At 35.0% G+C, this 11,751-nt stretch overlaps 1 long non-coding RNA gene across 1 annotated transcript in view; it reads left to right on the plus strand.

The window, feature by feature from the left end:
- LOC135327525 (uncharacterized) overlaps positions 1-2,405 on the plus strand; it is a 29,353-nt gene extending 26,948 nt beyond the window's left edge. The window contains exon 5 of the long non-coding RNA XR_010387786.1: positions 2,159-2,405. This is a non-coding gene — a long non-coding RNA (uncharacterized LOC135327525). The remainder of the gene's footprint in view (positions 1-2,158) is intronic.
- The last annotated feature ends 9,346 nt before the right edge of the window (positions 2,406-11,751 follow it).

Genomic DNA, 11,751 nt, shown 5'->3' on the forward strand with positions numbered 1-11,751 from the left:
TTAAATAGTTTTTAATACCTGAAAACTGAAGCACTTTGTAAGAACATATGCATCTCTTCAGTGGAATTTTTGTTTAGAAAGGTGTCTCTGAGCCATAATAAAATTTCAGGACAAAATCAGAGCAGCAAACCCTGCAAAAACTGATAGCAGAGCAATTATCCGTGGTATAAGTGATTCAAATTCATTGAAAGGTAAAATCTTGAAACTGTGTCATCCACACCCCTGATTAGCTGTAAAAAAGCAAGTCTTTTAGGAGTCTTACTCTGAAATACAGTATTCTCCAGACAGTTTTGATGCAGACTCCTTGCTTTTAGACAAGTAACAGTTTGAATGAGTCAGGCACCCATCCTTTTCTATCCTAACAAGTTCTTTCCCCCAGTATTTCTTACTGTAACTCTTTAATATCAATGACATTATAGCTATAAACTTGCTGTCAGACTCCTCATTAATGACCAAATTATAACACTATATGTTAGCTTATAAAATCAGTTTGTTTATAAGACTTATTTTAATTACAAAAATGATCTTTGCAGTTAGACAAAAGAGGCTTTTGTGTCCTGAGAGTCATGCTGTGAACACAGGCCTTGTGTCCCAGAGGAGCTTGCCAGCTCTGCCTAATGCACGGTTTCTTTCAGGAAAAGAGGTAACAGAAAAGCAGAAAAGAAGAGAAACCAGTGCTATTGGAAAACCTTCTGTGAGATTACATTCTGAAGTGGAAGTGTTCATAAAATTGATATTTAACCTCTAGAGGAGAGCTCAAGAAATACATAAACACAACTGTCTGTCCTAGCTACCCACACAGTTCCCCTCACTGTGTTATCTCGCACAGTTTGTTTTTAATTCCCATTTTATAGATGAGGTAGAGAGACATCAAAACAATCCAAGGTTTAGATGGAGAAAAAAACTAATGAATCTCAATAGTTAGGGCTGCGGATCCTATCTTATGTGCTTATATATATACATATATATATATGCCATATATACGATCCATAGACCCAAATCTTTGTTTCATACACAATACATGGAGGGTACTTCACACACAGTTGATCACATCTGGTAGTATTGAGTGAGGTTCCTTATAACCTAGTCCGCTGCAAAAACAGAAGACAAGGCTTTCATTTTCCCTCTCATGTCTGGCTCCTTACTCTGCAGCTGTCCACACAGGGCTTTCTGCTATGAACTTTTTCTGGAAGGAATTAATTTGAACTGCTTTTTAAAGAGCATGGAAGGGGGTGATGCCTTCATTTCAATACCCAACAGCCTCCTTTTCTGTGGCAGAAGGATGAATAAAAAATTCCTGCACATGAGTTAGGGGAAAGATGAACACCATCTAAGTTACCTTAGTTAGTTATTTATTAGTTAGTTACTAATTATAGACAGATATATAGATATATAAAACTAGTATATATATAGAAAGAGATATATATACTAGTTTATACATATAAATATATATATATACACATATAGATATATAAAGAAGCTATCTTAGTTAGGCGAGAGTTTAAACCCATTCTTCTTATTTGTTATCTGCTTTCTTATCTGCTTCTTATAAGAAATATGCCTGATCACTAATCAATACCTATTCTTTTCTGCAGAATGGGCACTTGTCCTTCGAAATTCTTTTATTTGTTTAATTCATTGGTTCTAAAGAGCAGAATTCTCACATGAGAGAGGGGAGCCCTGAGTTTCTCGTGAACACATTCCAATTACTATTCAAGTATTTTTTCTCATTTATATGTACGACATTTTATAGTCTGGTATATTTTATAGTAAATGCATAAACAGCCCTTCTGTATCTTTCCTCCCAATAGGCAACTGCCTGATGGTTTGGGCACTTGTACATGTATGCATAATGCTGTGTTTGTATTTTCAAATCAAATTAAATAACTAAATGCTTTTACAGTTTTTTTTTTATATTCATCAACCCCCAAACTAGGCTAGCATTTTCTGTCAACAGATTTACACTAGTCTTATGAGAAATTTATTCCTTGAATTCTTAGGAAAACAGCAAAGAGCAAGATACAGGAAACAATCTGATACTGAAAATTACTTGTTACTAGAGGGGAACCCCTTAGGATCAAGCAGATTCCAATATATGCATTAGAAAAGATTTGGTTTACATGCAGGAGTAATTTTCATTTTCTCTTTTTTTATAAAGGAGAAGTACATCATTGAAACAGCAAGGCCGCAGGCTGTATCTCCAAAAAAAGGAGCATACCATCAGATTCCATTGCTCTTGAACACATAGCCAGCACTGCAGGAGAAATAGAGAAGTGAGGAGGCAGAAGAAGGTTACAGCATTTTCTTAAATTTTTTTTCTTAAGTCAATAGTTTATAACTTCTTCATTAACACACATAAATACCATCCCTTTGCAGTGACATAAAACCTGCACAGAAAGCTTTTAATCCACAATGTAATGAATCCCTTGTTGATATAAAATGATCAGAAGACTAAGATGAAAGCTTTAAACTCTACTATAAAACATTGATAATTGTGCTGTAATACTCAATACTGTGACCCAAAAAAAGTAGTTTACTCTTCCGAATTCAACTCTAAAGCTTTATAAAAGCTGTATATAATCTTTTGTAAGTCTTCTTGTATCAACAGTTCTAAAACCAGCAATTATCTGCATAACATTTTGTGTTAAAATTGCCAATAAAACTTGCAATTCGGGCTGCAATGAAGTATTCCATTTAGATTAATTAGCAAATATAATTAGTTAAATCAATGAGAATTGTTTTAAGCTATCCATAAATGCTTAAGAAACTTGAATTAGTGTTGTCTAGGGCTTTTTCTACATTTTTGATCTGATTCTAATCTGTGTAATGTGTCAGTACAATTAGGAAATTCATTAAAATGCATATAACATGAGCTTATGGACAAACTCCAATAAAAGTCTACTATACAATTACTTGATAACATTTCAAGCTCTGAACTGCTTAATTAGCTCATTTAATTCATGAAAATACCACATTACTTCAATTGAACACTTAATATTAATTTCTATGCTTTTATGCCACTCAGCAGTACACGTGATGAGTTCAGCCGCAGAACCATGAAGCCACAGGAGAAAGAACGAGCTTTTTTGACAGTTCTGAAGTTCAGGGTTTTTTTTATATATAATGCCGTAATTTTGTTTATGCTAATTCTAATTAAAAAGCAGAGGCGAGTGGAGGTCTCCCACAGAACTGAACAGTGACTAGAAAGTTTGGTGTCATCTGCTTTAGGGTGGATTCAGCTTACTGAGTTTGACTGGTTTTTGAGAAAGACTCTTGAATATGAAAATAACTCTTTATTTCTATACCTGAAGCAGGGCCTTATGAAAAGTGGCGTCTTGTTTTGTGAACAGATATAAAACTGTTTAATGTTTGTTTTTAAACTTTGCTGTTGTCACTGTGGATACCTTTATGTTTACACTTCAGGGTGTATTTTCAAAGCGGTGTGTAGGAGCTGAGAAATTACGCGTCTGAATCCCATTATTTGCTAACAGAATTTGAATGCATATATTTGCCCTAAGATTTAATTATACTTCTTTGCAAATGTAGATCAATTAGCCAACTTAAAAGCTTGCTCTTTGGGGAAATAACTTTGGGAAATAACAGACAGGTTTCCATTTTCCTAGAGTGTCATAATTATACTGGAAAGTTTGCTTACCACTTTTTCTTGACTTCCATTTGCATGGTAAAAAATATAGATATTTATAAGGTCTTTTAAATTAATGAATACAAAATTATAGAGCAGAGCTGGAAGGGACTTCAGGAGGTCGTTGGTTCATGTCTTTGCTTCAAGACAGAAAGAACCATAACTGTGTGCATCCTCGTGCATGTTTATATTGCCTGTTCTTAAAGAATTTGTATACTGGAGATTCCACAGTTCCACATTCCTCCAAATCTGGCCTACTTTAGTGCTTCACCATCTGTATCATTTCAACATATAAGTTAGATTGCTATTTAAATCTATTAATTACCTATTGTCCTAACATCACTAACGTGGAGAACTGACAACTACTTTCCTCTTTCAACTAGCATTTTACATATTTGAATACACTAAAGTCTTTCTTCAGCCTTCTTTCAGAGAACCTATCCCAAGTCATTCAGTTTTCTCTCCCAAGAAATATCATCTAACTTTCTGATTATATTCTTTTTTTTTCCCCTCTGAATTATTTGCAGTATTAATCTAAACCTTTCTTAAAGGGTCCAAATGCTTCCCAAAACAGGTTACTAGCTCCAGCAAAGGCTTCATATATGATGAACAGGGCAGACGGATTACTTAGCATTTCTTGTGAGCTGTACATTTACACATCCCAGTATGATACACAATGTTCTTTACAGCAGCATGGCACTGCTGATTGATGTGTGCCTTATGCTCTATTGAGGATTATCCTCATATTCTTTGATAAAGAATAGCTATCTAACCAAATCATGTAGAACTGCTATCTTGTATTCATGCTACCCAAATAGTATTACCCCAAAGTAGAACATTGTACATGTCCTTATTGAACTGAATCATATATTTTTAAATCATTTTTTCCATGTTGTCAAAAGCACTTTGAATTACAGTCCAAACTTCCAACATGCTTGCAGATTATACTAGGGCAAATTAATAAGCATACTTTCTATTCCACCATCCAGGGTACCAACAAAATATCAGCTAGAAATCAAGCTAAGACATTCTGAAAGATTTTACTCAAAACATCCTTCCATTAATAATCTGTCTCAATACCAACTTGTGATGAGTTTTGCTATAATGTCAGAACAGTTTCATCTACACCATATCTTTTAAGCTTAATTATGGTAACGTAAAACCGTATTGGGAGTCTTACAAAGGTCGTCATAGATCGTATCTTTTGATCCTTTACTATACATAAAACTGATTACCTGGCATAAAGAGGAAATAAATTTCTTTGATCCATATTGGCTGTTACTTCATTAATTTTTACAATCTTGCAAATCGCTCAATTTTTTGTGGCAGTATTTGGAGGAAGAGAAAGGGTTGAATAGAGTGAAAAACTGAACGAAATAATTTCCTATCTCTCTTAAAAACATGACTATATTTTCTGTTTTTTAGACTTCAAACACCTCATCCATCTTTCAAACAGCCTCAGAAATAATGACCAATAATTATGACATTACTTTAGATGGTACTTAAAGCAATCTAAGGTAAGTATAATCAGGAAAAAGAGATTTGAGAAGATTCTTCTTCTCCAAATATGTTCCAGCTTATACTTTCCATGTTTGAGAGTAAGAGCTTTTCATTGACATCAGCTATTCATGAAGTTGAGCATTTTAGTGAACACTGATGTAAAAAAAGGCATGTATCCCACATTGATTGGCCATTGCCATCCCTGACTTTTTTTTTCTAAGAAAATGTTTTTGCAGAATGATTTCTCCTCACTCTTCCATGTCAATTCCCAATTGTATTTTCTCTTCTGCTGTTGTTCCTACCTATATGAGCTACTTTTTTTTATCTTTCCAGGTTATGGTGTGACCTGTTTTCCATAGTCTGTATAGTTCCTTCTATGTTTTAGGTCATTTGATCTCTTAATATACTTCTTATTCTTCCTCTGTAATTGGACAGCTTACACTTGTGCCCTTAATAATGTCAGCTGATTCTTCTTAGCTCCTTTTCCACTAGGATTTGTTTCTCTCAGTGCCCTGAGTTTGTTCAAGTGCACCCTTTTAAAGTCTGTTATTTCTATTCTGCTTTTCCTTTTCCTAGGGATTATGAACTCTATCACCTCCCAAATACTCAGAAACTTCCTTCCTACTAGTTGACATCAAATCCAGAATACCTTCCCCTCTGACTATTTTCCTTTTTCTGTATATAAAAATAGCCATTCATACATTCCAGGAACTAACAAGTGTAAACAAAATGATCACTCAGAAACTTACAGACTTACAAATCCATATTTTTTTAAAACTGGCATGCTAAGCATAATAATGCTTGAGGCTATTGCATGTTTTCTTATCAGTAATTTTAAATACTGCAGCATGAAAAAGAATTCCTAATTAATAATTTATCTAATGAATATGACCCATTTTTTCTGCTTTCAAATTATCTGATATGTTTATATCAAATTACTAAACCTTACTTGTCACTCAGAACTGTTGAGAAATTATCATCTCCTTCTTAGTCTGTGAGTTGTTTGAAAGGAGCTCTGCATAAATACGGAGCAAGACCACAGTCCTGGGTGCTTATTCACAGAATCACAGAATCACCAAATAGTTGGGGTTGGAAGGCACCTCTGGAGATCATCGGGTCCAACCTCCCTGCTCAAGCAGGGTCACCTAGAGCACGTTGCCCAGGATATCTCCAAGGATGGAGACTCCACAACCGCTCTGGGCAACCTGTTCCACTGTTCTACCACCCTCACAAGTAGAAGAGTTTTTTTCATGCATTTAAAAGGAATTCACTCTGTTTCGGTTTGTGCCCATTGCCTCTTGTCCTGTCACTGGGCACCACTGAAAAGAGTTTGGCTCCATTTTCTTTTCTGCCCCCCATTAGGTATTTAGGCACATTGCTAAGACCCCCCTGAGCCTCCTCTTGTACAGGCTAAACAGTGCTAGCTCTCTCAGCCTTTCCTCAAATGAGAGAGGCTGCAGTCCCTTTATCATCTCAGTAGCCCTTTGCTGGACTGTCCAGTAGCTCCATCTCTCTCTTGTACTGAGGAGCCCAGAACTGGACCCAGCACTCCAGGTGGAGCCTTGCCAGGGCTGATCAGAGGGGAAAGATCACCTCCCTTCACCTCCTGGAGATGCTTTTCCTAATGCAGCTCAGGATGCTGTTGGCTTATTCTGCAGATACTACAGCAGCAAAGCCTTCCTTGATCATCGTTCTTGTGGACATTGTATAGACATCAGTAATGCATATAAAGTAGGCATATAACGGTCCCAGATCAGAATAGTAACATTTTATAAACATATCTCTCTAGTGTAAATTACTGCATATTTCAAAGAACAGTCATTTAGGCCTCAAGCCCTTTATCCTGAGGAGGTGATGAAATAACTTAGTCATAAACTTCTTGTTTATGTCCAATTACGTAAAGTTTGTGAACTGAGAGCAAGAGCAATACACAGTGTGTGTCTGTAGTATTATACCTTAGTGCCATATATGGTAAATACAATAATTTTTGCCTCAGTGGATGATATATAGAAAAAAACAAGAAAATACTGTATTTGAATGAATTTTACATATTCAGTAGTATCATTTATGTAGGTATTTTAAATACTTTTTAAAAAACTTGCAAACTATTTATAGATAACACTTTAATATTCTTGAATGATCAAGTTTTTACTTCCTTCATGAACTTTAAAAGAAAATACATTTAATAAGAAAAGATTTTTATATTACTTCAGTCAGTACATTTCCTAAAAGCTTTTTTAAAGCTGAAGTTTAAAAAGTTTTTACCTCTAAGGACTGCTAAGTCTTCAAGTAAACTTTCTTTACCAGTGGTTTTGTGCAATTTAAAGTTCTTGTGTTAAATTCATTTCCATGTGTAACTGAACTAAACATCAGGAGAACTACTCTAGGAACAAATATGAATCAAGAGGACTTTAGGTCTATTTTGTTTTCACCATCTTTCTTTGCCAGAAATTATGTTTTCAACTCCAGATAGCAATACTAAATAATGTTAGTAGTTAATGTAAGAGTAAAACAAGGGTTTATTTCCTTCAGACAAGTCAAATGTCTCCACTACCTGACTTTTCTGGGCAAGGAATAGAACATAATTGCTGAGCAAGTGTAGCATAACAGTTTGTCGTGTTTGTTTGTGTTACATGTTATCACCGAGATAAAACCTTGCATTATAGTTTACAGGATGCACTTTCTAGACATAATGTTAAGAAAAAGACATCTTACTGAAATTACATTATTTCTTGCAATTTGTCCAAGTCCAGAGCTTACTGCAGAATTCATCAACATGTGTTGTAGACACTGTCTTTCAACCCAGAGAGATGTTTTGGTAGTACTTGAAGCTGGAAAGTGAGTTGGCTACCCTGAAAACAGCTAGATATACTCTGTTGAAGGCCCTAAAGGCCTGTGAATTATAAAGAAAAATCTACTGATTCTGGAGAACATAAAAATTTTACTTGAATGTGAAACTGGCTTTTTGCTTAATGCTTATATGCTTCTAGCTCAAAACTGTTACAAATCTTGTTAAAAATCTATTAAAATGTTGCTATAACTAAGTCATCTTCAATCACCAATGTTTGTTTTGTTCGAAGGTGGCACATTGCTAAGAGGTAAATTTGTTAAATATTGTTGTTGATAGCTCTGTATCATGCATTCTCTTTCATATCAGCATGGTGTCCATCCTCATGTCAATGCAATATTTTTACCACTGACATCTAAATGAAAATCATGACAGCAGTCTCAGTCTTGGTTGTCGTTCTATGTCATTGGTGTCCAGCTGTGTACAGCCATGATGTCAATGGTGTTTTCTATGATTTCTAAACATAGGCAAAAGGCTCTTGACTACAGTTCTTCTCTGTAATCCCAAATAGATACATAAGGTTATGTTCTCATTCCAGTTAATGACCTAACACTGAATCAGGCAATAAGGAACAAGAGACTTCTAAAAACCAGTTCAGCTGAAAACTAAAACATCCAGTAAGTGCATTCTATGAAATCTAATGCAAGTTTTATTTAAGTGATAAACATGTGAAAAAACATAATATTGCAACTGAAAACTTTGAGCTAGGTTTAGTCTGATGACTTCCAGATGTCCCTTCCAACTTCAATTATTCTATCATTCTGTGATTGCTCTTGAAAAACTGAATCTGTGAAAGGAATTTTTTTATATATTCTCTACATTAACCCAGCAAGACAAATCAATAAAATTGAAATGAAATCATTCCATTTGAATAAAACACCAGTAAAAGAAACTTAATTTATTTCTGTCTTTTCAAAATATCAAAATTCCAATCACAGTTTCTAGGATTGCTTTGTTTCCCTTTATAATTGCTACTTACAGCATTCGCAGAGCATGTGGGAGATTGGTTTCCATCTGAGAAGGGCAGAACCCACATACTTGCCCTGCAGGGCAACTTCCCAACCATCAAGCCACAGCATATTCTAATATACATGCTTGTGAAGATGGAGCAGATACCCGGTGGCTGTCATTCAGTTTGGTTTTCACAATGTTCTGCTAAATCCAGGCATCCTATCTTTATGTGAATGCCATCATGCTGGAAAGAGCGTCTTTAAATATTTTATACAAAATATCTCATGCCCATCAGAGAACTTGGAGGACTCTTCTTCAAATATCTATCATATCTCAATAGAAAAGTGTGGTGCAGTTGTTCAAACACCTCTGCTGAATTAAAGAATACTGGAACCAGGATCAACCAGCAATAAGGTTTGGATCCTGAGCATGAAAGATATTATCCTCTGACTATACCCTCAGATCCTGCTGTCAAGTATGGCCAGTATGCCTGAAGTACTCACCTGTTCTCTAAGATAAGGAGAGACTGACTGGTCTGAGCACTCACACTGGAGGTGCGGCAACTTGATCTGGTCATATTCCAGTAAATTCGTAGTGAACAGTATCAGTGGGAAAGACAAACTCCCTTCCTGCTTCCAAATGCCTTGAGAGTTTTCTAGGAGTTGGGAGATGCTGGTTAAAATTTTTGAGAGGGAAGAAAGGAGAAAAACAGATCTCCCACACTTTAGAGTTGTAAATGGAGTACTGGGTCGTGTTTGTTGCTGAAACAACCGAAATTACACATTTTTGAGCTAGAAAGAAATCAACACATTTTCACCAAACTCTCTGGAACTAAAACTCATTTGGAGTTATTGCCACACTTTCCCATTGAAGTCTTATGTTACACATTTCTTGCTTTTTATAATGTGCATGGAATGATTTCAATGTGAAACACCATTCTCCATCTCCATAATCCATGCCTATGGAGTCTGGCTTTGTACCAGCTCTGGCTTTGTTTATGTATAGTGATTCAATTAGGTAAACACATTAAATTAACAGTCCTAAATAAGCTTAACATGTTCCATTTGGAATTAAAGCATACTTAATCTGTTAATTAATATTAATTATTGAAACAGACTTGAAGTTTAACAAATGTAGTTAGATTTATTTTACACACTCCTTGGCTTTTATCTGGAATGTTTTTAAAAAAATTATTGCTATTTATTGTCTGACTTATTTTTAAATCAATAACTTTGATAGGATGCCACTTGAACCATACTCTCTGCCTCTGAGCTAGGAAATGCTAGGAAATGTTCACAATCCGCCACTGGCTTTATAGGTAACTTGTGACGAGTTGCTGAATGTCACATTTTTTTCCCTCTCTAAAGCAAATGGAAACAGTGCCTCTTTATACCTCTATTTCTTCTTCTTCAGTGTATATATGAAAATGCATTCCTACCTTGATAAAGTGGCTTGAGATCCAGTATCTCATTTATTATCTCAGCTGAAAATATACTAATGAGTTTCGAGTTGAATGAAACCTCTATGTCTAAATGCAACAGTCTTTTTGCTCACATTAAATTCATTAGTCACTGGACTTAACAGAGAGTTGTTGTTTGTCGTTTATAAGAGCAGAGAAATTTAAGGTTAATAATTAATGCTTACTATTTAACACAGAAATATTGAATTATTCAGTCATGGTTTTATCAGACAACATATCGTAAAACAAATGAGAAATAGAGCTACATTTTGATTCATTTGATTTCTTGCACTTCTAGTACTTTGAAATACAGCAGTCTTGCTAGTCAGACTGATATTATTCACTTTCCATAGGTGTATTTGTAATTAATTACTTCCTTGCAGCCAATTTTGTTTGTGAAACATGTATATAAACAAACGTTAGCACCGCCACATTTTCTTACATTTTTCTACTTTTATCACAAGTTGTTAAATCGTGTCTTGAGGTGGAACGTTGATGATGTTTTCTTACTGATTCCTTTTATTTTATTAATAATCATAGAATTCTTACTTTTAAATGCCAAGACCCACTAACTGCACTCCCCCATCCTGATTTGAAATGTAGAATAAAACTAGACATATTAATTATATAATATTTTGGGCAAATGCTGTCAATGGCATCTAGACTATGCTATCTGAAAAGATGATACATGATATATTTGTCTTATAATTTGATCGTGGGCTCCATCATTTTCAGATCAGTCAGGCTATGATTATTGCTATTGATCTTTAAACCCTACATACAGACAACTATGTTAACTAATGAAAACAAAATTCCAGAGTTTGGAAATACCATCTCCAAGAGCATGCCAGCTACATGCAAGCATCAAGAAAAGACTTTAAACACTCCCAACTGAAAATACTAGAGAAGATATTTTAAAGCAATCTTGATAAGCAAGATTCTTAGGTTTTATTATAGACCAACTGCAGTCAGGCCTATAAACTGTTAAGGATGTTGAAAATTCTCCACCAGGAAAACAAGACTTGCAAAAGCATACTGAGGTGGCATTTCTAAACATTTCCATGAATATACCTTATACTACTATATCATTACATGTCTCTTAAATTTCTCTTATTATTTAAAGTCTTTGGGGGCTTTTAATGGTTGCAAAATAGGTGATGGAGTACACAGATGTCCTGTGCCTAAGTAGGGGATAGGTCATTCCAGTAATTTCTCCCTTCTGTTATTTAAAGCTATTTGCTAACTTTTACAAAGATTTTTTTTCCCCCCACTGGAAACCCTATCCTAAGAAGAAGCACACTGTTACAAGACAATTAAATAATTTTTTTTAGTTGCAATATGTCTTGATAA

Source organism: Dromaius novaehollandiae, chromosome 2 (genome assembly GCF_036370855.1).
Source record: "Dromaius novaehollandiae isolate bDroNov1 chromosome 2, bDroNov1.hap1, whole genome shotgun sequence".
Classification (NCBI taxonomy): domain Eukaryota; kingdom Metazoa; phylum Chordata; class Aves; order Casuariiformes; family Dromaiidae; genus Dromaius; species Dromaius novaehollandiae.